Source organism: Nanorana parkeri, unplaced genomic scaffold (genome assembly GCF_000935625.1).
Source record: "Nanorana parkeri isolate BGI_ZX_2015 unplaced genomic scaffold, ASM93562v1 scaffold780, whole genome shotgun sequence".
Lineage (NCBI taxonomy): Eukaryota > Metazoa > Chordata > Amphibia > Anura > Dicroglossidae > Nanorana > Nanorana parkeri.
In genome coordinates, this window is record NW_017307048.1 from 301,431 (window position 1) to 328,018 (window position 26,588).

Consider the following 26,588-nt stretch of genomic DNA (forward strand, 5'->3'; position numbering starts at 1 on the left):
AATGAACAGTTAACCCTTGTAGTGTGGGGTATAATTAATACCTGCATCCACAGAACCCCAGATTCACAGTTGACTCATAGGAAGGCAAAAAAGTTCTGTGTTCTATTTTGACCTTACGGCATATGATGATTCATCAGGGGTAGTTCTTGTGTGCTATAAAACATCAGCCCTTGCTGTTATCTATCGATGATGTCTTTTTATGCGAGAGCCTTACCTGATTATTGCACTTATTTGAACCTCTTTTTCCAGCTGTGCCTGGAGGTCACGTATTACTGTTTATGTTTGCCTAGTTGTCTGTGCTTGTCTCAAATAAAGAATTATAACAAAGGCATTAAATAATAAAAGTTGTCTACATTGTGTGCATTTTCAAACGCATCCTTTTTAAAAAAAAACAGTCTTCAGAATTAACTAGAGCCAGCTCCTATGAAAGTCTGCAGTGCCCCCCTGACCCCCAAACGCATGTAGTGAACCCCAGAGGTAGGGAGGGCTGACATTTCACTCTCAGGGATGGATCCTTAACCGGGTTGTGGTATGTGAACAGTAAATTGGGCGCCAGTCACTTTAAGTACTTTTTCGAATGCTTTATTGTAGAAGCAGCCAAACTGGGAAACAGGTTGTGAGGCTACAGACATCCTTGGACAAAATGGACTCCAGACTCACCAATCCCTTCCAACATCCACATAGAGCACACTGTAGAGGTACTTTAGTTGAGCAGAGGATGACACTGTGTAATAGAACCACAGCTGGACAGAAGACAAACTTGAGATCTTCCCTGGGAGAGACACCAGACTTGTTCTTGAGGTCCATGCCTCATTGTCCTTACTGGCACCTCCAGCAGATAAGGGGCTCCTCTGGTTTTCAATTCTAGACAGTTCTAGACCCCATCTGGGTCCACCTTAGGCCTACTGCAATTTGCAGGCTTAGTTAGCTTCTCCATCTGTATACACCTGTCCTGGCAGGAATACCAGACCTCCCAAAAAACAGGAACAGAGAGATTTGTGTCCTTGACATGAGTAAGATTTATTCAACATATGTTGGGCAGTAGGATAGACAGCATACTACACGTCACAATAGGTTACATTAATTTTTAAACAAAGCCATATTAGCTTAATTAATGGGACACATCTAAAACTGGGCAGGCACGGAAATACAAATCATCAAATAATATTTGATTATTTATCACAACACTGAAACAGTTAATTTTCTGTAACCACAAAGCCACTTCCAAATTACTTATAAAAGTGTCTGAAGGAACCAACCAGATTTTCAGTTACTTCTCCGCACTGGGAGAATACAATGGAATTTGGCATCTGTAGATATAAACGGTCTTCCTTTAGACAGTCTGATACATACAACCCTCTATGTTATTTAAATTCTCCAGGTAAATATATCAGATCACTATTTAGCTCACACATATATTGTTTTATATATCCAGAAATATATTTTTTTGCATTCAGCTACTGCAGTTGTCAAATATCTGTCTTAATAATGAAAAGCTGAAAGCAGGCTTACAGTGGGAGGGCGGTAGGAGGAGGAGATCTATAGTTGGACTTAGAGAAGGGTGGGTGTCACTGAAAGCAGGCTTACAGTAGCAGGGCCTGCTAGGGGGTAGGAGGGGGTACCGGTATATAGGTGGACTATAGTGGTGTCCAGTGATGAACACTAGTAGTCCAATGAGAAGGCAGGAGGCGGAGCAGTCTGCAGAACTTTATAGGCTAACACATCAGTCCCCTGTGCAGCAGAGCTCAGTGAGGGGGAGGGAGGAGCAGCACAAGGAGCCAACCAGGTACGCTGCAGTGCAAAGAGCATACTGATACGAGGAAAGAGCAGAGTAACAGAGAGAGATGATCTCATCAGTGTGCTGCTTCTCCTTTCACTGTCCAGGGGTGGGGAGGAGACCTGTAAGTGACAGTGAAACTACAGTAGGCCTAGCTTTGCTGTGCAGCAGGAATGTGTAAATCTCAGGACTGGATGGGCATAAATACAAAAGATTTGGCAGGTAACACTGGATGCAGAATAGTCTAGTGATGTCATCAAAGCCTTATCAGACTCATTAGTTCCTGTGAAGGTATCTATTCTCATTAATATCTCTCTAATGCAGTTTTCATTTACTGTTAGTCATTACCAAGTGTAATATTCACTCACCAAATGCTGGACCGCGAGCTGATATAATGGCTAATTGACAAATAAACAGAAACCTCGATGCTGTCATTGCTGACCTCCATCTGCCTTGCTGCAATGCTGATCCCAGAGGGTTTCACCAGGTTCCAACTGAGCTGGAACTAGCATGCAGCAAAGACAGAACTCCAGATTTAAAGGCTTGCCCCAGGTCAATGACTTAAAAAGAACTGAACACATTAGGCCAGCATGGCAGCTAGAGAACTGGTGTTTTCAGAAGAAAAAGTCAGCAATGGCACCCTCCATATTTTCTCAGGACATTAAGCCTCTGACTTGCAAAAACTGTACCGGTAAAGGGTTTTGCTTCTGCACAGAGAAGCCTACTAACCACCCTAGGCACAGATGCTAGGGAATCATGCATTGTATTTCACACCTTATCTCTTTTTAGTCATTTTTGTCTCAGTAAACCTGCTGATTCCTGCTCTGACACTGCAGTGCTCTGTCCTGGCAGAGCTGTGTAACAGCCACGCCCCTCATAACACATACTTGTATTACAGAGGGAGATAGGGGGTGTCAGACCGGTCTGTTACTGATTGATTGTTACTGAGTGCGCTGGGTCTAACTCTGGTGCCTACCAAACCACACGATCTTATTTAGACTGGTGTAACAGAAAAAAATGGAGGTCATACTAAGAAACAATTTAAAATGTACTTCCTAAATGACTGATTATCTATTTCTGTTATTCCAATTGGTCTTTAAAGAAGCATTTCGGGCATATTAAAACTTGGGACTACCTCATGCACTGCAACTGTTAAGTTCTTATTTTAGTCTAGGGTCTTAAAAAAAGATATACTCACCTGATCCTCCATCCCGCCTGACAGCTAGATCGGTTGCAACAGGCTCTCTCCCCCTCCGTTCCAGAATGTCCCTTGGCGTCCTCAGGTCTAATATGCTGTATTAGACGTGAAGATTCACTGATCCTTAGATTGCCAGAGTGGAGGCGGAGGAGAGGTTGCAAGGACTGGTCTAGCAGCCAGGTGGGAGTGAGGATCAGACTAGTATATCTCTTTTATTTTAGACCCTAGACCAAAACAAGCACTTAACGCTTGCAAAGGGCTAACTGTTCATATGCCCAGAGTTTTTCTTTAGTGCTTTGCAGGCATCGGTTAATGGTCCAGCATACCAAAAATGGAAACGTTACACTACGTGAAAGAGCTAGTGATATCACTTTCACCTGTGCATGTAAAAGTCCCACATCTGTACGGATATTGACCTTAACTGTCTGAGCTTGTACAGCATTACTCATCAATGGAGTAACCAAAACAGGGTGTCGGTTGTGTGAGGAAAATATATTTCCCTGTTCAACTGTCAGTCCAAAACATTGTCCAAACTCAAACTTATGCTTAAGTGCACCTGTTCTTCAATTCATTTCTGTGTCCTAGTGTAGGACAAGGCTACAGCTAGTTCAAGGCTACAGCCTTATGCCAGGCCCAAAGGCCTAAGCTTGTGTACAGGTCCAGGGGACACTGCAGGAACACAGGAACGTATCTGAAGATTAACGGAGGTATCTTCAGTCACTACAAAGGCCTGCAAGTATGGTTAGCTTAAGCCATGTTAGGTTATAGTTACCAGCATTTCCAGGAAAAAAAGATTTGGAGGACACTTTAAAAATTGCAAGAAAAAATCGTGGCATGTCCCAATGGCTTGTAGGATGTCCCACAGGGCTTGGGGTTCAATACTTTTTACCAAATATGAGAAATGGAGACACTTGCACACTACAGGTTCATTTTAACTATCTTTGGATTTGTTATCTCTGTAAGACAATGGAAGGTACATTTCACAATGCACCAGTCACATACTGAAGGGCTGAACCAATGCAGAGCATCTTAGTTCCTCAGTAACTAATGACTTTGCTATGGTTGTGTTAGTTCCAAAAAAAGCCTGTCTGAAAAATACTGATGAAGGTCACTCTGTGGCTTCCCCTTGGAATTACAGGTCTCTTTGCAGACCCATGACAGGAGCGGGAGGCTGATTAAATGCTATGGGAAGCAAGAAACATATCAACCACTGTGAGACGATTCAGCACTGGGCCAAGTGACATCACTAGATGCTAGGAAATAGGTAGGCTGTGTGCAGCTTGTAAATGCTTACCTTTAACGTATGAATCTCACAGATGCACTGTAAAAAAAAAAAGCTTGGAAGCAAATTTGTCTGGGGTAAGAATACATGAGTAGGTGTAAAGGGAGCTCAGAAGAGCTTGGCCACCCACAAGGACACGAGTACAGCAATAGCCGTTGCGAGTGAGGCCGAGGTTGTGACAGCTGAATTGCAAAGGTCAGTAGGGCAGCATGCAGGCGTGGTTTTCAATTTCTGCCAGCGTTGGTTTCTTCAGACTCTCCAATACATTTCGCAGGTGATGCACAGGACTTCTTCTTGAGATACAAGCTACCTGCATAAAAAATACACAGTAGATAAGCAATGAAAAGCATTCCATTACACCTATAAACTCATTAAGGTGTATGTATGGCCAACATATTTTTACATTTTAGTGTAGGGAATAGCTGCCCAAACACTTTTTTGTGCTGTCTGTGTCCTGTTGGGGAGACTTCCCTTTACTTCATGTTCAACACAACAGGAAATAAAAAGATCTCTTCAAAGTGTGTAGCAATCCAGTCTTATTTTCGACCAAAACAAGTGTCTTCAATACAGTTTTCCCCCTCACCTCCTGGGATAGCTACATTTTTGGATTTTTTCACTTATTATCCCACTGACGAAGGTCACCAAAACAGAGAGAGTTGAACCTCCCCATCGAGGGCATAAAATGGAAGAGGTGGAATGTGGTGAAGGTGAGTATCAGTAGGAAAGGGCTTTTAAGCTTTCAAAAGAACCTGTTACTTAGCCCATCCCTGAATAGGCAAAGTCAAAGAGTCTTGTCAAGTTTTTATGCTATCTGTGTGCTATTCCAAAGAGATATTACCTCCTGCCCTCTAGACACAACAGGAATTTAGAGAAAATATCTCCAAAATTAGGGAGATCAATGCCAAAGTTGCGTGGGCTTGAACGTTATGTCTGTTTACCATCACTGGATCTAGAGGAACATACCTGATCTTGCTGTCTCTGTCAAGGTAAAAAGCAGCTGCCAAATCCGCAAGTGTAACATTCCAGCGAGTCACCTGTCGGAATAAGCAAAACACCATATTGAGAGGACAATAAAAGTACATACAACAAGACACACAGTCACAGGGTCTGTCCCTTTTCTGACACACTTATTTGAGATATCCTATTGAAGTCATTTTACTTGCCCTTGCCTGTACGTGAGCCCTCTACCTCCTATTTGTATGCCGGACAGTGTAGTCAGCAACCTTACCAAACCTTGCTGGAAAATGTATTAGAAGCAACCTGGAATATATTTTTCTCAATAAAAGGCTATGGACAGAGCTGTGTCTATAGACTTATATCAACAGGAGAAGCTTCACAGGAGAAAATAGAACCCCGCCCCCCCTTCCATCCAGAATCTTGCTTATTTCTCTGTGATGGCAGCAATGTTTACATCTCTAAGTGTCTCCAATGTTGACCCCTGTACTACAGGTGCAAGGAGTGTGGCCCCATTTCGTTTTATGGAGAATAAGTTAAGGCACTGTCAGCTTTGGAGAAGGTTCTGGCTCAATTATAGAAATACTGGAGGAGAACCATCAATAAGAGGTTAGTAAGCACCTGGGTGGAAGAAGGAAGTCCTGGGTTATGTTAGGGGGCCAGGGATGGTGTAGAATGTGCTCTGATTTGGGGGTGCCTTAAATTACTGATGAACAACTGAATCTTAAATAAGTGTCGGGTTTATTTACAAATAGGGATATACATACATTCTAATTACAATTAAGGGAATTTGAAAGGGGAATTGGGGATAGGAATTGAGGTTAAGGATCCTACAGCTAGCTACACCATTCTCTCTCGCATTCACACATGCCATGGGGTTTTCTCTGTTCTCAGAACACGCCTCTCCAGCAGGTCTCAGCGAATCACATTCTTGATTGCAGAGTTCAGAAAGACTTGTCTTGTCCAAAGGTCTTGCTGGTGAGCTAGGTTAGTGTCACACAGGAAGAAGGTTCCATCATATGCCCCTGTATCATAGATGTCAATTTTTTTTACGTTCCAACAGATGGTGAGCTCTGTTTTTGTTAAAGGTAAGTTGTAGTTGAAAGCACAATCACTGCGCTGTACTACAAATCAGGAAGCAGAGCCTGTCTATGTAATGATGAAACATGTCTGACTCCGAGTATATACATAATTACAAATGTACACAGACATAAGGCAGCAAATTCTTTAGCATGAACGCAGAGAAAATGACAATCAGCAGTTTATATCTAGTAAGAAACATGCACATGGGGGGAAGGGGGTTGTAATTCACTATAAATTCACCAACAGCTGGCACAATCACCAAAGCAGGAAAGTGCTTATGTACACTTGTCATGTATCATATATTTTGATGCATGATGATACATTGCAAGCATACACAATGCAGTTTAGTGTGAAGGGGAAAGGTAAACTCTCTGGGCTCATTCACACCCATGCATTCTGCATTACTACCTGTGTTGCATGCAGATTAAACCGTGTGAATCCAACTGTAGAATGTATCACCAGTACACAAATTTAAAAGTACAAAAAGATTTGCTTGCACTTGGTTATGCTAGGTGTTCATGAGTCCACTGCAGACGCAGGTCAGCTTTAGAGACCATGTGGTAAAAGCCTATACCTGCCTAGCTGCTGTGGTTAACTGCACGTAATGCTTATGTCAATGCCTTGAGCGGTCTTTGTAATTGACAGGGAACTGTCCGTTACAGCCAATGCCATCCATGCCAGTGTGCCAGGGCAGCCACACGTGTCTGGCTTTGCCTACTTTTGTTCTATGCTTTTAGAAATTAATTAAACCCAACTCTGGAATCTTTATTGTGATCTCTGAGTATCTTTGAGAAGGGATAACTGCACATGAGATTGCATCTATAGCCAAAAGTGTTTTTCAAAATTTTTTGTTAGTAAAGGATTAAAACCTCTGCCAGGCTTCACTGCCATCAGAGGCTATGTTGGAGAGATTTCTTTATTTTCCATTTGGTATAAAGGTTGTCCAATGAAAAAGAAGTGAGGGGTATAGGGATATAAGAGTATTGCCATATAGAGTTGGACCTGAACTTAGTGGCTGTTAAATAAATGACGTCCTGCTCTTTAGTTGCTAGGACGCTGGTGGCCTCCTGCGTCCTAGCAACTAATTATGTTGGGTTCAACCCTTTCGATGTCAAGGCCTTATTTTGCGTTTTTTTGCACACATGTTATAATTCACATTTTAGGCCTGAAAATTACTTAAAATCCCCAAACATGACATATTTTCTGGAAGCCAAGACCCTGTAAAATAACATGGTGGTGATTGTCAAAGAATGTTATACAGTAAATATAGGTTTGTGCTGTCTTGTTAATACTCAGAATCATGACACTGTTGTGTAATAAATCTGACTCAGGACACATAGGTATTATATAAACTAAATAAATAAATAGAATTCTGCAATGTATCTGTTGCAACTGGTATGGCATACCTATAACAAAAAAAACACCTACACTCCATACAGCGTACAGACCTTAACAGGGGTCGGTGCTTGAAGTGACAACACAGATGGCGCCCTGTCAGATACAGTCCATAATAAAAGTCACCAGCACTCGATGATACATGCAAGAACTAAAGCCCTTTTTATTATTTATCGAGTGCTGGCAACTTCTATTACGGTATACCTCAGGGACGTGTCAAGGCTGGGTGACACCCCGCCGTGACGTCATCGCCCATGCGCGTGACATCACCTCGTGCGTGATGACATCATCGCGCATGCATGGCCATCTGATTGACGCCTGGCGGTGGCCATCTTGGTGGTGGACGCCGGCAGAGAGAGGAGGGGACGTTCACCTGGCGGGATGGGGTATGTCGCCGGGTCCCCTCCTCTCTCCTGACATTGTCGAGCTCTCGCTCCATGACCGAGTGCCCGACTTTTTAGAGGGGGTGACACCAAAATGACTGTCAGTCATTTTGGTGTCACCCCTGCAATGGTGTCACCCATGTGTGGGCCACACAGCACCCGCTGGAGGATGCCAGGGGGAGTAGCGCACATTGGATTAACAAAAGATCAGTTTTTCAGGCCCATGCAAACATCTCGACATTTTAAGCTGAAAATGTGCCACTTGCCGAGCTTTGGTTCACGTCAGATCGGTGAACTGTTAAAAGTGTTAATCTTGTGTATAAGCTCTGGAACCAAGCTTGAAGGCTTAGTTTAGCTTTCTGACCATGCTTCATCCATATTTAGTCAGATCATCCCCCCCCCCCACTTACCTGAACCATGCAGTTCTTCTCCCCGCAGGCAGACACCCATATTTAGGGTGTAACATGAAATATGGTCAGATCACAATCCCTCCCCACCCCACCCTTACCTGAATCATGCAGTTCCTCTTACCGTAATCAGCCACACATATTTAGGGTGTAACATGACACATGGTCATATCACAGCACCCCACCCCCTACTTACCAGAATCATGCAGTTCTTCTCCCGGCAGGCAGGCACCCATATTTAGGGTGTAACATGAAACATGGTGAGATCACAAGACCACCACCCCCCCCCTCCCCTACACACACACACACACACACTCCAAACCCTGCTTACTTGAATCATGCAGTTCTTCTCACGGCAGGCAGGCACCCTTATTTGGGGTGTAGCATGAAATATGGTCCGTTCACAACCACCACCCCACATTTACCTGAATCATGCATACCTTTAGAGATCAAGTGGAGTCCATTCTTTGATGGGTCAGGGCTGTTTTGGTGTCAAAGGGATACCAACTAAATATTAGGCGGATGGTGATAATGTTATGGCTGATCAGATTGTATTTCCCCTGGCTCCTCAGGTGCAGAGTGGAAGGGTTGCTTGCTGGAATCTGCAATATTTATCTTTCTCTCCCTGCTTGCTATTTCACCAGTTATATTCAAGATTCTTAAACAGCTTTAAATCTGACTGGTGGCTGTGAGACACTATACAAGGTTTCCTGTATATAAGAGGCAGCATGGTACTCGCAAAGGGGGAGTTTCAGTGCATTATGTGGAACATACCGTAATATTTTAGGATCGTCTATTTTTAATGTAATGTGTCCAGGGTAGTCCTATAATAGATGGTTGGGTGATTGCAAAGTTTTTTTTTTTTTTAAATATTAAAAAATTTGGGGGATATTTTAAACAAGAACAAGGTTCAATCTCAATTACAGATTACAACCATAAGAAAAAAAAGAAACAGACGGAAACAGATCCTCAGCCAAAGATGAAGATCTTGAGCAGAAATCTTGCAACCCGGTTCAAGGCCGAGAAGCAAGAGTGCAAAGGACGTAATGTGTCAAATGCTAGAAGTGCGCTCATCAGGCCTCTTAAAATATTATAATAGGTAAGTACATACCGCATGTGGATGCCGTACCACGGGCCCATCCGCGCCACTGGGACCTTTATCTTTGCAGTATGATACCCATTGAGAAACCACGAGGAGATCTTGAGAGAGACCAAAAGAGAGAAAAGCAGTGGCAATAGAGGAAAGCAAATAAGAATCCAGGTGATACCCAGGAGGCAGATAGAGGGAATGTCTCCATGAATGATACTAAATTACAGAGGGTCTCAGAGCCCTCATTGTGTAAGCATGTTATGAGGTTGCATGTTATCCCAATAGAGACGCCAGGTGGACCTAATGTCATAAAATTGCATGTAGCTATCATATAGTTTGGCTGTCACTTCCATGCGCATTAACTTTTTAAGATTGTCGGTCCATTCTTGGAGGTATGGCACATTGGCTGATTTCCAATGTCTAGGAATGACTGCTCTAGCTGCTATAAAGGAGCACAGCAGGCCTTATTTAACAGATGAGAAATAACCAGGTATCACAGAAAGTAAGAGGGATTGCAACGATTTGTTTTTATAGGCAAAGCTTTCATTCTGTGAAGATTGATATTAAAGGGAAGCTGAAGGCAAATCACCTGAGACTTTTTAATTTTAGCATTGGTCATTTCCTACAGCTTTCTCTTAGAAATGTGTTGTCTCTGCCCATCAGCATCTCAGAACATCACTGTTAGTGACACCTACTACAAAAGGTTAATATTTCAAAATCCTGGAGTTCTTCTTTAAGTTCAACCAAAATCAAAAAATAAATATAATAATACCGGCATACACAGAACCCTAAGGCTTTGTTCACACCTGGGCGTTTTGTAGCGTGTTGGAACGCTCTGCAAAACGCTCAAACACCGAAATCCCATTATTTCCTATGTGTATGGTTCACACCTGGGCGTATTACAGGCCGTACGAACGCGCTACAAAACGTCCTACGCCCAAAGAAGTGCAGGAGCTTCTTTGGGGCGTTTTTGTCGCGCGTTTCCATTGGGATACAGCCAAGTAGCCCTTGGAAATGCACGTTTGTCGCACGTTTTTTTTTTACCGTGAATCGCGCGACAAATGCGCATATTCAATACGCCTAGGTGTGAACCCAGCCTAAAAGCACAGTTGACCCATAGGAAGCCAAAAAAAACCTTTAAAAAGCATGGTCCAAGATGGGTGCAGAGTTCTATGTTCTATTTTGACCTTACGGCATATGATGATTCACCAGGGGTAGTGGTGCGCTCTTAAACAACAGCCCTTGCGGTTATCTATTGATAATGTCTTTTTATGTGGCATCGCATTTTTCAGCTGTGCGTGGAGCTCACATATTACTGTTCATGTGCTTGTGTTGTGCGTGTCTTAAATAAAATAATTTTTTTTAAATGAAATATTAAAAGTTGGGTATATTGTGTGTATTTTAAAATGCATCCTTTTCATAAAAAACAGTCCACAGAGTTGACTAGAGTCAGCTCCTATGAAAGTCTGTTGTGCCCCCCTGACCTCCCAAAAGAATGTAGTGAACCCCAGGTAGAGAGGGCTGACAACATTTCACTCTCAGGGATGGGTACTTATCCGGGTTGTGGGATGTGAACAGTAAGTTGAGCTCCAGTCACTTTAAGTACTTTTCCAATGCTTTATCGTAGAACCAACCACACTGGGAGAGAGGGTATAAGGCTACAGACATCCATGGGCAAATAGACTGCAGACTCACCAATCCCTTTCAGCATCCCCAGTGTAGAGGTACTTTAGTTGAGCAGAGGGTGACACTGTGTAATAAAGCCACATCTGGACAGGATACATACTTGAGATCTTCCCTGGGAAAGACACCAGACTTGTTCTTGAGGTCCATGCCACCTTGGCCTTACTGGCACATCAAGCAGATAAAGGGCTTCTCTGGTTCTCCATCCCAGACAGTTCTAGACCCCTCCTGGGTCTACCTTAGGTCGGCTGCATACTTAAGGCTTAGTTAACTTTTCCATCTGTGTACACCCTACACCCAGGCTAAGCCCGAAGGTGGACTGACCTGAGCACATGGCTGTTCTTGAGTACTTATGCACTTCCCCAGATTGCACCACTGCCCATGAAACACCTAGTGAGAGACATAAATACCCCCAATGTTCTACCATTGGCTGCCCCACTCTGTGGCAGGGTCACACCCCACTACAGGCAGGTGCAGACAATAGCAGAACACCTAGGAATGACCAAATGATCACAGACTACAAATCAGCCAGACTGGTAAGGTTCAAGCAACACTAAATTTAAAGAGCCACCCCACTTACAATGAAGGGGCTACACATCTTTTAATCATTTTCACAGCTCGATTGTAAAGATGCTTTTCCGTATGCATGCAGAGAACCTAATTCCCTAACAATCTAACCTCCTATGGTTGCAATCATAATACTCATATGTGGCATCGGCAAGGCATAATTTTACAAGCAGCAAGTCCTAACACCACCCCTACGAAGTATAATAAAACCATCGTGAATTACAATGAAAATATTGTGTAAATGATCAAATAATTGGAACACAGAATTGTCTTTATTTGTTTCATAGGATAATATAAAAAGCAAAACATTATAAACAATCAAGAAGAGCTTATTAATAACAAACAAATCAAACGCTGTCATAATAACTCCAAAACCATTGCATAGGATGGGATACTTTTCAACAATATAAAAGGCAGTGATAGCCAGCAAATAATATTGGGCGCTACTTATAAAAGTGTCTGAAGGAACCAACCAGATTTTCAGTTACTTCTCCGCACTGGGAGAATACAATGGAATTTGGCATCTGTGGATATAAAGGGTCTTCCTTTAGACAGTCTGATAAATACAACCCTCTATGTTATTTAAATTCTCCAGGTGAATATATGAAATCACTATTTAGCTCACACATATATTGTTTTATATATCCAGAAATATATTTTTTTGCATTCAGCTACTGCAGTTGTCAAATATCTGTCTTTATGATGGAAAGCTGAAAGCAGGCTTACAGTGGAAGGGCCCGCTCTGTAAGCTAGGGGGTGGTTGGGGGGTTATATAGGTAGGCTTAGAGAAGGGTGGGGGTCACCTTAGTGGTGATGATCACTAGTAGTCCAATGAGAAGGCAGAAGGTGGAGAAGTCTGAAGAACTAGATAAGATGATGTCATGAAGCTCAGCCTTTTTTATAGGCTAACAAATCAGTCCCCTGTGCAGCGGAGCTCAGTGAGGGGGATGGAGAAGTAGTACAAAGCCAACCAGGTACGCCGCAGTGCAAAGAGCATGCTGATACGAGGAAAGAACAGAGTGACAGAGAGAGATGAGCTTATCAGTGCGCTGCTTCCTCTTTCACTGTCCAGTCGTGGGTTTGGGGTGGAGTGAAATATGAAACTACAGTAGGCTTGGCTTTGCTGTGCAGCAGGGGTGCGTGTAAATCCCAAGGCTGGATGGACATATATACAAAGGATTTGGCAGGTAACACAGCTCTCATATATGTATTGTATCAGTATTTAGCTGTTTGCCTAGAGTTCAGCTTAAAGGAGAACTCCATGATTTTCAAAAGTTAACCCTTGCAGTGGGGCTACCTCCACACTGCAAGGGTTAACTCATTTTGGTCTAGGGGCTGGAAAAAAACGAGATACACTCACCTGATTCTCAATCCTGCAGTAGTCAGAGCTCACCTCTCTCCCTGTGGTATGTCCTTATGACTAATGCAGGAGAATGGACTTGCATTAGACCTGATGATGTCAGTGGTCCTTAGACCGCTGGAGGCCAGGGGAGAAGCGGCTGCTGGGACTGGTCTAGCAATCTGGTGGGATTGAGGCTTGGGTAAGTATATTTTCTTTATTTGCACCCATAGACAAAAAGAGCAGTTGACCCTTAAAGTGTGTTCGTAGTCCCAATGCAAGGGTTAACTTTTGAAAATCCTGGAGTTCTTCAGCAAACATGTTTATTACCTGGATGCAGAATAGTCTAGTGATGTCATCAAAGCCTTATCAGACTCATTAGTTCCTGTGAAGGTATCTATTCTCATTAATATCTCTCTAATGCAGTTTTCATTTACTGTTAGTCATTACCAAGTGTAATATTCACTCAGCAAATACTGGAGCGTGGAGCTGACATAATGGTTAATTGACAAATAAACGGAAACCTCGATGCTGCCATTGCTGACCTCCATCTGCCTTGCTGCAATGCTGATCCCAGAGGGTTTCACCAGCTTCCAACTGACCTGGAACTAGCATGCAGCAAATAAAGACAGAACTCCAGATTTAAAGGCTCAATGACTCAAAAAGAACTGAACACATTAGGCCAGCATGGCAGCTAGGGAACTAGTGTTTTCAGAAGAAAAAGTCAGCAATGGCACCCTCCATATTTGCTAAGGACATTAAGCCTCTGACTTGCAAAAACTGTACAGTTAAGGGTCTTGCAAAAAAAATTGGAAGAAAAAATCACGGCATGTCCCCATGGCTGGTGGGATGTTACACAGGGCTTGGGGTTCAATACCTTTTACCAAATAAAAGGAAATGGAGACACTTGTACACTACAGGTTCATTTTAAATCTCCTGCTTTGATAATCTCCTGCAACATTTCAGTTTTATCCATAGATGCTAAAATTTAAAAGAAAAAAACCCCAAGACTTAAAATGAACAAGTTATGGCCATTTAAACATGGATACTAGAGTCAGGTCTTCTTAGTAAGATAATGGCAGGTACATTTCACAATGCACCAGTCACATACTGAAGGGCTGAACCATTGCTGAGCATCTCAGTTCCTCAGGAACTAATGACGTCACTATGGTTGTGTAAGTTCCAAAAAAAGCCTGTATGTCTGAAAAAGACTGATAAAGGTCACACTATGACTTCCTCTTGAAATGACAGGCCTCTCTGTAGTCCCAAAACAGGAGCTGGAGGCTAATTGAATGCTATGGGCAGCAAGAAATATCTCAACCCCTTTGAGACGATCCAGCACTGGGCCAAGTGACATCACTAGATGCTAGAAAATAGGTAGGCAGTAAATGGTAGGCTTGCAAATGGTTACCTTTAACATATGTATCTCGCAGACGCACTGAAAAAAAGAAAGCCTGAGAAGAAATTTATCTGGGGTAAGAATACATGAATAGGTGTGACGGGAGTTTAGAGGAGCTTGGCCACCCACAAGGACACGAGGACAGCAATGGCCGTTGCGAATGAGGCCGAGGTTGTGACAGCTGAATTGCAAAGGTCAGTAGGGCAGCATGCAGGAGTGGTTTTCACTTTAATGCCAACGTGCGTTTCTTCAGACTCTCCAATACATCTTGTGGGTGATGCACAGGACTTCTTCTTGAGATACAAGTCACCTGCATCAAAAATACACAGGATGTAAGCAATGAAAAGCATTCCATTATACCTATAAACTCATTAAAGGTGTATATATGGCCAAGTGTATGGCTAGTGTAGGGAAAAGACCAATCAGATTTGTTTTAGCTTTCTGTGTCCTGTTGGGGAGACTTCCCTTAACTTACTGTCCCAGAGACATAACAGGAAATAATAAGATCTTTACAATGTGTGTGGCAATCCAATCTTAGACCGTTTTAACCAAAACAGATGTCTTTAATGCAATGTTTCCCCTTACCTCCTGGGACAACTGTAAATTTTTGGATTTTGTCCCTTATTACCCCATTGTCACCAAGACAAACAGGGAGAGCTGAACCTCCCCAGCAGGGGCATAAAATGAAACAGGAGGGGGAATGTGATGAAGGTGAATATTAGTAGGGTAGGGGCTTTCAAAAGGACCTGAATGGCTAAAGTGAATGAGTCTCTTTAATGTATAAGTGTCAGGTTTATATGCTATCTGTGTTCCATTCCAGAGATTTCACATCCTGTCCTGTAGACACAACAGGAAGTGAGAGAAAGTCTATCCAAAATTAGGGAGATCAACGCCACACTTGTGTAAACTTGAACGTGATAGATGTTGGCCCTCACTGGATCTAGAGGAACGTACCTGATCTTGCTGTCTCTGTCAAGCATACTTCAAGAAGCCCACAGGTTGTTTTTTGGGGAAATAGGCAGGCGCCAAATCCGCAAGTGTAACATTCCAGCGAGCCACCTGTCGGAATAAACAAAACGCCATATTGGGAGGACAATTGAAATACATACAAGACACACAGTCACAGGGGTTGTCCCTTTTCTGACACATATACAGGGGCAGAGTAAAGCAGAATATATATTTTTAGGAAAAACTCATTTGAGATATCATTATGAAAATCCTATTGAAGTGATTTGGACATTTTACTTGCCCTTGCCTGTAGGTGCGCCCTCAACTGGCTGTTTGTATGTCAGACAGTGTAGTCAGCAACCTTACCAAACCCTGCTGGAAAATTAGTTAGAAGCTACCTGGAGTATATTGTTTTCAATGAAAGGCTTTGGACAGAGCTGTGTCTATAGACCTACAACAACATAGGAGAAGCTTCGAAGAACAAAAAGCAAAATAAAAAAATAGCCCTTACACTAATACACGAACCTAGAACCCACCCCCTCACCCCCCCTATCCAGAAGCTTATTTATTTCTCTGTGATGACGGAAATGTTTACATCGTTAAACCAGAAATTGTCTCCGATGTTGGCCCCTACATTAAAGGTGCAAGTGTGGCCCCATTTAAGTATATGGGGAATTAGTAAAGGCACTGTCAGCATTGGGGAAGGTTTCTGGCTTGAGTATGGAAACAATGGAGGAGACCCATCAAGAAGAGGTAAGTAAGCACCTGGATGGGGGAGGAAGGGGGTTCTGGGTTATGTTAGGGGGCCAGAGATGTTGAGTTGTGTTTTTTTAAAGGGAAGCTGTATTTTAAAGCACAATCACTGTGCTGTACTACAAAGCAGGAAGCAGAGCCTGACTGTGTAATAATCAAACATTTCTGACATGTCCCGTGTATATACATAATTACAAATGTAACACAGACATAAGGCAGTAAATGTGTTAGCATGCATGGAGAGAAAATGACAATCCGCAGTTATTATCTAACAAGAAATGTGCACCTGGGGGGGGATGTAATTCACCATATATTCACCATCTATGTAAAACCTAAATAGATTTACCAGCATGCAGGTCTGCTAACAAATGGGATCCCTTAAAACAGTGAACCTGTGCCCAGATCATGCATATTAAATTATTTACATGTGCTGAACAAGCAGTAAAATCACTGTCATTGACATCAGGGAGGTGGGTGGGCCAATCGTTGTAATTGACAGTATAGGGAGTCAACTACAGAAAATGCCATCCTGTGCCAGTGTGCCAGGGCAGGCATGCGTGTCGGGGTTTGCCTACTCCTGTGCAAAGCTGTCCGCAAAGACTGAAACCCAACTGGAATCTTTGTTGTTATCTCGGATATCTTTGAGAAGGGATAACTGCACATTAAATTGTATCTATAGCCAAAGTTTTTGGTATGTTTTTGGTAAAGTGGGGAAGAATCTCTGTCAGATTTTACTGCCATCAAAGGCTATGTTGGAGTGATTCCTTCACTTCCTGTTTGGTTTTAAGGTTGTCCCCAAAAAAAGAAGTGGGTTAGGGATGAGATTAAAGTGCATGGCCATGACTTTCCATTCTTTAGTTGCTAGAATGCAGGTGGCCTCCTAGGTCCTAGCAGCCCTGTACTGCAGCTGTGCTAAGTGACTGAAAACACAGGGGGTCACTCGCTCGGCACAGCAGCCATTCAGCGAATGCCTAGTATTTTTATGAATGAATACTAGGCACTCTGACTGGACGAGGGAAGGATTGTCTGTTCCCTCTTTTTGGTCTTTAGCTTCTCCTAGTCTCCATCGCATTACCCATTCTCCATGTCCTTCCGGGTGATAGTACCCAAAAACATCTGGATACAGCCACCGTGAGTAAGTTTTCTACATGCAGCCATAAAGGCAGCGATACAGTGATTGCTATAGAAATGTTATTGGTTTGTGATTTTATTTGGTTGACTTCCCTTGGTATTCTTCTTATCACTTGCATTGCTGACTGTGCTCTCGTAGCTTGTTTATCATAGATTGCTATGGTTGTGCAATTATTAACCTTCAAAATGATAATGTATTACTATGCTATAGTTGTGTTCCCTTCTGAAAACTCCATTAAACGTTAAAACAGAAAAGCTTTGAAGACTTTGAAGACTCCACAATGCAGCCCGTGGTTTGCCAGAGAATAAAATAAAATGATACTGTCCGTACAAGTGAATCCAACCCTACGCTGCACTCTGCTCAGAAAGAATCTCAACTTTTCCAGCCGGATGTTTTTAATTAAAACCAGTTGCATTCCTCCGTGCTGGAACAATCGTGTTGTGCAGAGTGTTTATAAAGCCGCAGTCAGGGCCAGATTTACTCTCCCTGCCGCCCTAAGGCCAGGTTCCGAAATACGCCCCCCTCCTTCCCATCAATGGAGAATGGCAACCAGATGGCAAGGCGGTGGGGTTAGTTAAAAAATTTTTTACTGTTTCTTTATTTTTTTAAAAAACTTTATCACTTTTTAATTTTTTTATTTAATTATTTCTTCTTATTTTTTTATTTGTATTTATTTAATTTTTTTTAATCAATTTCATTTTTTTTAGCTTCTTTATTTTTTTTAATGCTGTAATTTGTTTTTTTTAAACTTTTTTTTTTACACAACTTTATTGCTATAACCTAGGGGATTAGGAAATCCCCTATGTAATAGCCAGTTCACCAAACAGGTCCTACAGGTGGTTAATTATTATTATTTTTTAATTTTTATTTATATCATTTTTTTTTAAATCAATTTCATATTTTCTTTCACCTAACTTTATTGCTATCACACAGGAGAAAACAATCCCCAGTGTGATAGCAATTGGAGGTGACAGGTTCTCTTTATTGACCCTGTCACCTCCAATACAGGAGTTCTAGCACAGCACTGTGCTGGAACTCCTGTAACAGGTGAGAGAGGAAGAGCACAGCTCTCCCCTCTCACTGTCTACACGGAGCGGCAGGGTTAGTTTTAACCTTGCCGCTCTGCTCACTGCAGTGAGGAGAGACTCGGCGGCGGAGCCCAGAGGACGGAGCCAGCGAGGAGAGAGGTAAGTGCGGGGGGCGGGGGACAGGCTGCAGACTTTTTACATGTGATCTCGGTGACATCGCCAAGATCACATGTAAACGAACAATCGGTTTCCTCACTCTACATTTGGTCCTGCTTGTGCAAAGCAGGTCTAAATGTAGAGAGGGCAACTTACCGCCCGACGCCTGGAACTTCCCCACAAGGACACCGCTGCCGCCCCTCTGCGCCCTGCCGCCCTGAGGCCTGGCCTCGGTGGCCTTGTGGGGAATCCGGGCCAGACATCAGTGGAATTCACCCTCAGCATCCCTCTACTGTATTGTATAATACATCCAGAACAGGCATACTTTTCCACAAATGGGTTATGTGGGTGGAACGCTGTAGTCTGATTTCTGCCTATAAGTCGCAGTCATAACAAGGTTATTTATGAATCTCCACCAAATATAAATTGGAGAATCTTTCTCAGCCTATTCATGGTTAAAGTTTTCAGCTTCAAGATTAAAGGATACAATTGCCCCCAAACTTCCTCATTTCCTGCTTTTGAATATTTGTCCTAAAGAAATTAACAGAATCGGTAAATGGTCACTCGCACTCCAACTTGATGCAAAGTCAATGGGGGGAATTGATCAAAACTGGAGCAGACAAATCTGGAGCAGTTGCCCATGGCAACCAATCAGCTTCTCTCTTCAGTTTGTTACGTTAAGCTTTGAAAATGAAAGAGAGAAGCTGATTGGTTACAACTTACTATGGGCAACTGCTCCAGTTTTGATAAATTCCCCCAATGTCTTTGTTTGCCTGAAGGAGCCACTTGGTTCCGAAACGGCGCTATAAATGTGACACTATCCCCGTCAATAAAAGGTATTGACTTTGCATCAAGTTGGAGTGCGAGTGACCATTTACTGATTTTGTACTATTGGCGGAGGCATCTGCGGTCGCATCAGCACCCACTCGAGTTTTGGGTTTGTTTCCGGTCAGGAGTGCGGTGGATATACCTTGGACTTAAAGAAGTTAACAGAACACCATAGTCCCTATAACTAACCAAACATACAAAAAACATTCTTTTTTTTACTGCGCTCTGCACTTCGCTGTAACGTCAGGAAGGTGCGTTGGGAGTTCCATTAACAATAAATGGCACCCAAGCCTGCTGACGCATTGCAGTATTGTGTGTGTTAGTGCAGAACACTTTGGTTGAATGGGCCCTAAAAAGCAGCCCTAGAAAAAGCAACTTTGCCAAGGCTGAGATGATGTCATCAGTCTGCCGCAGGTAGGAGGGAGCCTTTTCTCAGTCTCCCTCCCCCAAGTGATCAGACTGCAACATTGTACCTTTGTAGCAAGTTACAAAGCCAAATTGGCCATAGGTGTCTAGAGGGAGAGACTGAAGAGGGAAATAAAATAAGAAAATGATGATCACAAATTGTAAATTTCGAGACTTGCTGCTCCTCTCCAACCCTTTCCCTGCTGCTCTAGGCACTGGCCAACAAGTGTCATAAAGGTAAAAACAGCTTTATATTGACTTGTATGGGAGAATAAAATCAATGTGGTGAAATGCATGGCAAATGCAGTACTGGACTCTGCTGCTGCTGCTTAAATCCAATTCAGAATTCAAATGTTGCAAAAATACATTACAAACCTATTTCAGAAGCAAAACATAGATACCCATTTACATGAGACCTATGCACCTGTGATCTGTGTAGGGGCATGCAGATACATTTCAAGCTGTGAGGCTCGGAGGATCTTTATCCATTTCTCTACATAAAGAATGGTAGACCGTTCTTGAAACAGAAGGGATCTACTGCTCCCATCATAAACCTGAAAATGAACTAATTTATTCTTCATTTTACAGCAGTAGAATCCTTGAAGGCAGGTGCTGCACTGGTGATGGCCAACACGCCCGAAACAACTTTACACCGCTTAAAATAAATGGCTCTATACATCAGACTGTATCTGTGTCTGGATGCACAGTTGGTCCTGGGGTATGGCATGAAAGTAATTTGAAGAAGGGTAGAAGGGAAATCTTTTCCTAGGGCAAAATGATTACTATGTTCCTTCATGGAAGCTACACCCATTTAATTACCAAACATTTTAGGCAATAGTGTACTTTACTATGGATACTTTATGGTTTACCACATTCACTAACCTAAGGGAAGCTTACCCTGCAAAGAGCAAATTCCCTTGCAATGTGCGCAGCTTATTTGCCTTTAATAAATCAACCCCTTTGTGTCTGATAGGAGAAGCCCTGACTGAAAAGTACAGTCCATCAGTTAAGGTAGGGGTGGGAAACCTCCGGCCCTCCAGCTGTGGTGAAACTACAAATCCAATGATGCATCTATCTCTGGGAGTCAAACTTTTGGCAATATAGTATATATACACACACACACACACACACACACACACACACTGTATATAATGTTTTACTAGAAATCCTTACACTACTCTTTTGCCTAATCTCCCTACATACACATTCACCAGATACCATCATTAAAAGTCTCTTTCTGGAACGTTTGCTTTGCCAGCTTTGCAAATGCTGGTGTTGCTTGCATAAAGTCAGCCAACATGGAGAAAATTCAGAGGTGAATCCAGACCAACAACTGTGCCATGAGCACCCAACCTTTATAAATAGTCCCTTTAGTATGATTAGAGTGATCATGCCACCTCCAGTTAATAGTTACATGTTAAAGGAGAACTATGAGGTGATTGCTTTTCACTCACCTCATAGACAATGAGACTGTCACAGGTCGGCTCAGTAGAACGGGAATTGAGTGAACACATACCGGCGTTCGCTCACTTCTCGATCCTGTCATGACTCTCTGCCGTGACAGGGGAGGGACTGGATTCCCCCCTCCTGCTCCGATCCTCCAGCGTTGACTGGCGGAACGAACGGGCGAGGGGGCGGGTACAGCTGGCTCTGCCTCTAGATAGGCAGAGCCAGCTGTCACTCACACAGCTGAAGCGGATCCAGACATGATTGTCAGGATCCGCTTCAGCTGCGGCGTCTCAGCATGACGTGAGCTGCAGCTCGCGGTATACTGCAGCGTCTCAGTATACCGCTAGCTGTAGCTCGCTGTATACTAAGCTCAGGGTGACAGGAGGACGCTAGTTTGTGTCCTCCCGTTACCCTAAGGAGAACTATGTGGAAAAGCCCTGACCCCATAGTTCTCCTTTATGGTTCCCTTGATTTTGGGGATCTCAGGACCTTTCTGGGAGAGATGCTCAGTCACCTGGATGCCTGCTCTTAGGACCATGTAAGGTGAATCTACAAGCTAACTTTAAAATACACCCGTGCCTGGGTTATCTGGGTAATCCGGGTAATCCAAAGTGAGAATATGATAGAAAAATCAAAAACTACCTTCACAAAAAAAGCGGGCCACATGGATCAGTACATTAAAGTATACTTGTACACTAACAATTAACTATTTGGCCCTTCTGTTATATCTGTTCCATGGCTGCAAAAAAACAAACAAACCCTGTTGCTCATGCCAGAAATCCAGTTCTTTCCTGTGCACTTGTTATCTCAAACCAAATTATCAGCCCTTCCTGGATCATTTCTGTAAATTACAGAACATTTTCCATGACCTATTCTGTAGTTCTGTTCTAGGGTGACAACACTGCTCCTCCATACTTACAGTAGGGTGAATGACCGTTGTCCCCTTAGAACAGGGCGTGTATTACTGGCAAGATCAAGAGGTTAAAAATAAAGGAAAAAAACACTCAGAAAAGATAATTACATTTCAGTACTGGTAAACATGGAATTCTGGACTATTTCAGTAAATGGAGGCTGCCTGAATGACCTCACTAATGGAGGCTCAGGAGATGAGATGATGGGGCAAATTCAACTCTTGAATTTGCCCCAACAAATTCAACAGGAAACGTCAAGATCTGTACACAACATTAGCTGCCTAAATGATTGTGAGGTTTGATGGTTGTTTGGAGCTGAAACCCAAAGACAAACACGCACACACAAGTATGGGGAACATGTCTTAAAAAACTGGCAGTACTCAGCTCCTCAATAAGGATGAGCTCAGATTCAGACGGAACCCAGTCCAAGCCTGAGCTCCTCTGAACACGGAAAGCTACACAGGCCTCTCACCCAATCAGCTGCAGTTTGACAGTTTGGAGGAGCTCCTTCCATGTTCAGTAGAGCTCAAGTTTTTGTCCAAACCTGCACTCACCCCTATTCCTCATCCAATTTTCTTTTTTTTAATGTATGTTTAGAAAACATTTACTCACTTATTTGATTCATTCTGGGCCGTGATAAACTTAAAACACAAGTGAACTTTCAGCCTAAAATATCTAAAAACATTCCAAGTGCATCAGAACAAAAAGTGTGCAAAGTCATACAGTTCATTCTCTTTAGGAAACAACAGCAGCCCGAGTTGAAAAGCCTGTCTCCTGTCAGCATACCCCAAATAAGGAACCTTGTTCTCCGTGTGGAAACAGTGGTCCCTGTGCAGCAGTCCAACACTAGAGCTTTCCAATCAGCAGGCAGCATGAACTTTGCTGATTGGAAAGCTCTGCTGTCAGACCTATGCAGGTAGACCACTGATATCACACAGAGAGCAAGGGTCCTTATCTGCAGCATGCTGGCACTGGACACGCTCTTCTACTTGGGCTGTGGCTGCTTCTGAAGAAAACAAATAAGACTTTACACAGAGGCACTTGGTTTCTCTGCAGAGGTCCAACACTAGAGCTTTCCAATCAGCAGACAGCATAAACTTTGCTGATTTTAGAGCTATAGCTTTGCCTCGGCACAGACGGGTGTCAGACCTCTGCATGGAGACCACTGCTTCCACACAGAGAGCATGGGTCTTTCCCTGCAGCATGTTGGCAGTTGACATGCTTTTCTACTTAGGCTGTGACTGCTATTAAAGGAAACAAATTGAAGCTGATTTAACCTGAAGGTTGCTTTAATCTGTTTATTTACACTGTACATACCCTAATAAGTTAATTTACTGTTATCCCGTACTGGAGAGGGAAGTTTTTATACCTAATGACTGGTTACTGCAAACCTACAATGGCTGGGGTGTATCATTTTTTAATTTGAGGATATACTTATTTTTTTAGCACTCTTGTTGGCACTATATCAATCCTGTAAAGTAATAACAATAATTATAATAATATTGATAATAAAAGAAAATTAGAGGGATCTAGTTATAAAGGCTCCGATCTCAGGTTTGCTCAGGATTTACCCAAAGGGAAACTATTCTGTAAAGTTTTACTGCCAGTTCACACCAGCCCTGGTGTGTTCCGGCCTGATTCTGGCCGGAAAGCCACTGGATCGCATCCTGGCCGGGTCACTTTGTTTTGGGGTGGCAGGGGGGCGCGGCGGTGCATTGAAGTCAATGGCACAGCAGCCACACCCTCCGGCCGCAGTGCAATCGCCCGCACCGATGCTTGCATTCCGGACCGGTGCGGTCAGAAACAATGCTGCATGTACTATGTTCTCTGGCCGCACCGGACCAGAACGCAGACACGGATCACACTGCGGCCGGAGGGCGTGGCTGCAGTGCCATTGACTTCAATGTACCATCCCACCCCAAAAACAAACTGAGCCGGCCCGGAATGCAACACAGTGCTTCCTGTCCACAATTGGGCCGGAACCCACTGGGGCTGGTGTGAACTAACCCTTAAAGCTTTTAAAATGACGTTGTACATCTGTATTTGTATACACTCTTTATTTTTCCAAATAAACATTTAATTCAGAGCGTGCCTACACAATTGTTTTTGCACAACATTCTGAGTTTTTGAAAGAGAAAACACTAGCTTCTACTGTTACCACATAAATAAACCTTTATATATAGAGCAAAGGAGGCTCAGGAGAAGAAAGCTGATTTAAACTGACGGTTGCGTTAATATCTTTATTTGCACTGTATATACCCTAATAAAATAATTGACATACTGTTATCCAGTACTGGAGAGGAAAGTATTTATTTATGCTTATTGACTGGTTAGTGCAAACCTACAATGACTGGGCTGTATCATTTTTAATTTGAGGATACACCTATCTCGTTTAGCATGTGACTGCTAACAGATACAATATTTATATTTATATTTTAGTACTGTTATCTACAATACTGACTAACAGTACTAAATAAATAAATACATAAATAATAGCATAAAACTAACAGTATTAATAATGAATAGAGAATAGAGAATGTTTGTACAAGTCATTCTGAATTGAGAAAGCTGGTTGGATGATCAGTGAAACTTCAAGAAAAATACAGCAAGTCCAGCTGCCTTGACTTATTTTTTTACAGATATACCATAACCTGGATGAATGTGAATCTTCACAGACAGTACTAATAAAGAATAGCCGTAATAATCACAAGTATTTGCAATGCTTTGACTATCACTGGAGCATCTGCATATTAGGTTAAAACTTTTAGGAGATTAAAATAATCATACAACTTTTCTTTAATAACGAACATTTTGTAAAGTTTTGATAAATATTAGAAAACATTTGATTTAACTTAAATAATAGTAAGCTCAGACACATTCGATTTAACTTAAATAAATGTGACCCTACCACCACATCCTTTCACAAAAACAATGTACGTAAGAAAAAATATATCTTATGACCAAAGTACACAAAATAACACTGAATACTAACAATACACTAATATTAAAAACATAAAATAATAGAAATTCTACGCAGACTTACCAAGATGGCAGGACAGGAGTGCAAAAAAGCAAATTACAATCCACTTGTTCATTTTCTTACTGAAGAAGAGGTTTAATGTAACTGTGTGAGTGAGTGTGTGTGTCTCCCTCTTCTCTCAATCTCTCTCTGACCCTGGCTCCCAGATCCGCAGACGTCTTTTAAATTAGGGCTTGTCCTGGTCTGGAGGACTCCACCTAGTGATGCTCAAAGAACGTTATAGAGTAAACACACATCTCAACACTTGGAGCTATTACTTTGTGCTGTTCTTGTTAATATGAGAAATCATGACACTGTTGTGTGATAAATCTGACTCATGAAGATAAATGTGTTGGATTTAATTTAAAATAATTATTGCAGTGTTTTGCAATCAGCGTTTTAGGTATTTTTATGGCATTTTAAAGTAGAATTTAAAACAATTGCTTAACCACAACTTACAGTTCTGTTTAAATTCAACTAGTAGTACTTGAAAAGAATCAAGTAACAGCAACTACTGTAAACCCAACAACATATTTTAAGCTATTCTAACTTAAAGGAGAACTATGAGGTGAGTGCTTTTCACTCACCTCATAGTTCTAGCCGACCTGTGACAATGAGACTGTCACAGGTCGGCACAGTAGATGTGAGCGAACACATACCGGCGTTCGCTCACTTCACGATCCTGTCACGGCTCTCTGCCGTGACAGGGGAGGGGCTGGATTCCCCCCTCCCCGCTCCGATCCTCCAGCGCTGACTGGCGGCACGGACAAGGGAGGGGGCAGGTACAGCTGGCTCTGCCTCTAGATAGGCAGAGCCAGCTGTCACTCACATAGCTGGGCGGATCCAGACATAATTGTCGAGATCCGCTTCAGCAGCGGCATCTCAGTATACCGCAAGTTGCCCCTGAAATGATGGCAGATAGCACGGGAAGCAATAGCTTCTTTGCATAGGAATGAATAGCTACATTGCTATTGGCAAGATTAATTTGCAATATCCAATAGCAAGCTGGCTATTGCACCCGCCCTCTGCTGCTGTCAATCACTAGAAGAGGACCTGGTGGAGAACTTCAGGTCCCCCTCTGCTGATTGACAGCAGCAGTGGGCGGGTGCAATAGCCAGCTTGCTATTGGTTATTGCAAGGTGAAATAGCCAACAGCAATCTAGATATTCATTCCTATGCTGTTTTTTTTTTCTTTCTCTGACTAACGGCGGTCCCAATGTCAGAAAAAATAAATAAATAAATCGCAGGGAAAGGTTTACTTCCGGAAGGAAATATCTCTCTCCCGGGCGGCCGGGAGCCGCTAATAACAGGAGACTCCTGGATCGTCCGGGAGAGTTGGATGACCTAGCTGCACAATTGACAGTCTCCTAACAACCAATGATGCTGACAGCGGGTGCAGCCT